Source organism: Mus caroli, chromosome 3 (assembly GCF_900094665.2).
Source record: "Mus caroli chromosome 3, CAROLI_EIJ_v1.1, whole genome shotgun sequence".
NCBI lineage: Eukaryota > Metazoa > Chordata > Mammalia > Rodentia > Muridae > Mus > Mus caroli.
The window spans coordinates 42848731-42854300 of NC_034572.1; the positions used below are offsets into that span (position 1 = coordinate 42848731).

The following is a 5570-nucleotide window of genomic DNA, read 5'->3' on the forward strand; positions in this document are numbered from 1 at the left end:
GAGCTACACTTAACCGCCATTTTAGTACTGTTTACCGTGTTAAAATGAAATGATTTTGTCAGAGTTTCTCGTTCTTCAAGAACACCAATGGCCCCTTATGGCAAGTGGATGACTTGGTTTCTTTACAGTTGGAAAGGTGTGTTCTTTACCTTCAGAACTGGAACCTCTTCTAGGCGTTTACCTTTCTCTCCAAAGTCCTTTACTCACTAACACTACTCAGAGACTTATGGTCCCAAGTATATGATCCATTATAACACAAAATCAGAAAAAAGTATACCATTTCACAATAACAAAGGGGCAGAGCTGGATCTATACCCATATTGCTAACTGGTCAAATCATATTCCAACCCAGAAACATTCTCACTAATTTTTGGAAGTGACTTCTAAAATCCCAATAAACTGAATATGACATTATGAAATATTTCAATGTCTGGCATATCCTCAAACAGAAATGCATACATTAAATGAAAAGAGTGTCTATGAAATTGCAACTTAATTATTATATATGGATCCTAGAAACAAGCAATGGGAACAAAGAGGTCCTACATAAACTGTAGATTTTTTTTTTATTATTCTTTGTGTTCTCACATGTGTTCCTTGAAGTACTAGAGATCATGACGCCAACCACAAACCCCTCTAAAAGGATAGAAATTTATGAGAGATTATTCCAGGGGGCACTATGTGCATGTTCAAGCAGTTAGAAAAAGAAGGCACTATCATGGTTGTAGTGATACAGTGAAAACAGAAAAGATATTGGGAGAATTCCACATGAACCGGTTAAAGTATTTTCTTCCCTCATTTGACTCCTTGCTAATGGAAACTGGAAGGAATAACACAGCTGGTCTGAGACTAATAAGATTTTACATAAACCATAGTGAAGGTTTGGGTTACAGCATAAGGCAACTCAACAATGTCTAACAAGGTGTAAAATGAAAACAGAAGACTTTTTACAACACAGTCAAGAAGGAAGAAGATAAATCAGTTATACTTAGAAATTAGATGGAATGACAATCAAATTTCTCTTCTTGGAAAGAAGATTCAAGGCATAGGTACCATAGATAAGTTGCGCCATAAACGTAGTAAGAAGACCCTGTATAGTACAGTCATGTAGAGTTTTCTCTTGAGAAGGTTCCAGTGGCTAATAGTTAGAAGTTACAGTTACGTTTTCTCCAAGGATGTTCTTTTATTAGCCCACATTCAACAAGAGGCTGTCTGAATGGGAGAGTGGTGTCATAATACCCTTCTTCTTTAAAACTTGAAGGTTTACTAATTTGGACTTGAGGATTCCTTGTTATTCTGATTAAATTAAAAAAAAAAAGCAAACTCCAAAATATTTAAGACTCAATTCTGAATTAAAAAAATGAATAATCCTGAAAAACAAAAACACCAGAAAAATTATAATATAAAAATAAAATATAAATATAACTGAGGTACTTGAAAGTTTTTTTAAAAATCCAAAACTAATTCATGAACATAAAGTTACAAGTTATTAAAAATTGTAAATAATAATAATTTAAAATTTTAATAGAATTTCATAGAGAAGTTAAACATGTATATTCACTAGGAGCATAAAGTCAATTTAAAGGAGGCCTTTCAGTATTTAATTAAAACCTAAAACAAAATGAATACCTAATATTAGGATTTCTAATTTAAGTGATACATCAATATATATTTTAAAATTATATTCAATAACAAAATTTAAAAGGAAACAGAAGCTAAGTTTAATAATAAAGAATACAGAATAGAATACACATGTTATTGTTACTGTGCTAAAGGAACCATAAGAAACAGATATAAATAAATGTATACCATTAAAATTATTGATAAAAATCAATACATATTATATTGATGTATTTGAATATAATAAAAGATCTATCCTAAGAGTACAAAAGAAAGTGATACAAAGGAGTCTACTTGTCACTTATTTACCAGATAATAAAAACTGTTAAATGTTGTACAAAGGCACTAAAGAAACACATTGAGACTTGGAGAAGGTCCTGATAAGAAAAAACTTAGAGAGCTGTAAACCACAGTGGTAGAATATGGTTTAGGGTCATCGAACTCAGTTTGAAACCTGAAACTATGGCAATTTGTAAACAATCATTGAAGAGAATGTTTTGTGTTTTTAGGAGTAACCCATTATTTTCTCTTGGGATTTCCCTCTCACTGGTTACTCCGCGTGATGGTTTATATCGACTGCCTACTTGACATCATGTAGAAAAAGATAAACCTCTGCAGATATCTGTGGGAGAAGCTCTAGCTTAGATCAGTTCAGATGGGAAGAACCTTAGCCAACGTTTAGCACTTTAGTAAAGGGCAGCACCATTACAGTGGTTGGGGTCCTGGCTTTATTAAAACTAGAAAACAAGCTGACTATGCTCCTCACACAACATCCTCTCTGCTGTGACGGACACCAGAATGAATCTTCCTACATTAAGTTGTCCTTGCCAGTTATTTTGTGACATCAGTGAAATAAGTTGCCAATAGGGTATCCAAGAGAGTTGTTATACAGCAAGCCTAGCAAACATGCCTTTAGTTTCTCCTGTTTGTCCCCTTTTCCTCTCTCTCTCCCATCCTGTCATGCCTCATGGTATTTTATAAGTCCTTGTTGGCAAGCTGTATGGAACTCTATGACAGATATAGTGTTACATGCACCAACAGTAGATTTCCTATAGTTAAAATGTTTCCTACATTTAGAAGAATATAACAACCTGAAGACAGAAAACATTAATTATACTAAAATGTGTTTTGTTTATATTTACTATGTAAGTCGGTGGTGAAAGATTGCACAGAATGTCCAAAAGCATGACTCTGACCCATACCTCTGGATAAATGAACCATGGGATTTTTAAAGTCAAGTATTTATTAAATGTGATGTTGTTTCTAGGTTTGCTGACCAGGACAAAGTAAGTCTCACTTGGAAATTTATTTTCTATTCATTTTTTATTCTTAGGATTTATTAGCACAATATTATAAATGTATATTAATTGTTGAGTTATCACAATAGGGAGAAATTCCTACTGTGTAGCAGTAGGAAATTAGTTTAAAGCATTTTAAAAAACAATAAAATTGATATAGGGAAAGAATGAGAAATATTAAAGTATTCCTAATGTTTTTTGAGTGAAGACTATAATTCAGATACTTGAATATGTATCATGTATCTATTTTCCAAAATGAGTTCAGTTGAATGTGTACAAAAGTTATACACACACAAATTTACACATTTAATTTTAATCTTACATATCTTTCTTCTCCTTGAATGGCTTATTGATGTCCTTAAATAAAATGTCTGTGCATTGCCAGCAGAATCAGGTCCCTGATTTAGGAAGGGTTTCTTAGTAAGGGATTAGGTGACTAAACCCAGAAACAAGCACCCCATGCAGTCTTCTTTGCTTCCCTGCAACAACAAACAATGATGATTTTCACTGAGCATTGTTTGTTAAAGCAAGATTATTTGTTGCTTGTTATCCATGAGCGAGCCAATGTGTACTCTAAATCGACCACAGTAAAATTCTCTACACCGATTTCATTAGATTTTATGTGCTTTACAAAAGTTGTCATAGCATTTTAAAAACTAGAATCACATAATAATATGTGCATAAAACAGTCCCACAAGCGTAGTAAAATATTGGACTGGGACTCTGTTGTGCAAAGTTCTGCTTAGATGTGCCATTATCAAATCAATAAAACAGAAACAATACTTAGTCTAGGGCAGGAATATACACAAATAGGTGAATAAAATTTTGTCAACAAATCAACTTTCAGAAAACATTTGGCAACATGATCTGAGACACTGTGCCTAAATGACATTAGCCATGAAGTACATTTTACATCAATAGGCAATGCAAATATATACACACATATATTTGGGAAAACTTTATAAGTCAACATAGGTCACTTGGGTGACTTTACCTAATAGAACTCCTTCGTTTATTAATACCTAGTACTAAAATTTTTTAAAATATATTTATGGGAAAGTATAGAGAATACCAGGTCTGAGAGGGAATGGATACAGTATCTGGAGGCATAGTTACAATGAGAGGGAAGGTTTTAACCTTTGTGAAATAATAGAATCCTTAGGTCTGATTTGATAATTACACTCAGAATTTCTTGCCTCTCTTTTGCCTTACCTCTACTGTATAAATTCAACCTTTTAAATATTTAAATTTCCTATTATAGGTTATTAAGAGAAATTAAGGAAGAGTAGATAAAAAGAAATGTTATTAACTTTACCTAAAATTTAGAGGCATCAAGGGAATGAGATATCAGTGTTAGATACTTACCTGGCAGGGGAGATACCATGATCACGAAGGTGGTTTTCCCAGGGCAAGGCTTATCCATTGCACTCCGGATGTGCTGCCCCCTGTGATTTCCTCAAATGCAGGAAACTCAACTGCATATTTTGTGGTAGTGGGGGACTGCGTTCCCGCTCACCCCTGTGGGGGGAAAAGAGAGAGAGAGAGAGAGAGAGAGAGAGAGAGAGAGAGAGAGAGAATGAGAGAGAGAGAGAGAGAGAGAGATCAGTGTTAGGGTTCACCCACACACATACAACACATAAACCACACAATGTCATTTAAATTTGACATTTATAGATACCTAGGAACTATGTTGCTTTGCTATCAGGTTCTGAAAATAAAATGAATACAGAGAGAAGGGTAAATGTCATAGTTTCACACTACTTGATGCTGAGAAATGTCTATATACTACATTTTGCTGCAATAATTTTGCTGTCTGGAAGGATAGAAAATTGAATGGCCATAATGTTTGAGGAATATTCTAGTAAAATAAATATTACTTTAGGCACAAATATCTTCAGCAAAGTATGTACGTTCAATAAGAAATCATAGACATAGACTACAATATAAAGAAACAGAAGGACCTAGAGGTAGATCTGTAGTCAAAATTACTAACAGATCTTGTAGGCAACTCAAGTTTTTTTCCCAGTACCCATGTTGAGCAGCCACAGCAACTTGTAACTCCCTTTCTAGGGGATTTGACACCCTTTTCAGGATAGTATAGGCACACATGTATACATAATAAACACATACATAAAAAAANCAAATACATACATACATATATACAGACAGACAGATACATGCATAGATACATTAAAACATGAATAATCAAATAAGTACACAACACACACATATATTTGTGTATATATATATATACACACACACACACATATATATATGTATGTACATTAAAAACACATGTATAAATAAACAGTAAGGATTTTTCCACTTAGCTTGAAAACAGTTGTTATAACATGTAAAATGTTTTTGGGATATGGTTCTGGAGATGCTGTCAGTGTGGTAAAGACGATGTTTGAAAAATAAGCAGCATCACTCTGAGTCCATCTGAAGTAGAGTATCCTAACTGACAAGCCACTCTTCATCCTCCGCTTTCAAACCACATATGCATAAACACCTTCATTTAGTATGGGAAGTGCCCACATTTGCAAATGCTTTTTATTTCAGTGAATTATCCACGAGGCCATCCTATATATCATAGATATCCCATTTTAAAACATTGAACCTAAAATATTCAATAATTTGTTTATTCAGTAA

General features: G+C 33.6%; 1 non-coding gene across 1 annotated transcript; it reads left to right on the plus strand.

Moving 5' to 3' along the window:
- The first annotated feature begins 4275 nt into the window (after positions 1-4275).
- LOC115030696 lies at positions 4276-4439 on the plus strand. Its single transcript, XR_003836297.1, has one exon. It is a non-coding gene; the product is annotated as a U1 spliceosomal RNA (small nuclear RNA).
- Positions 4440-5570: the final 1131 nt, after the last annotated feature.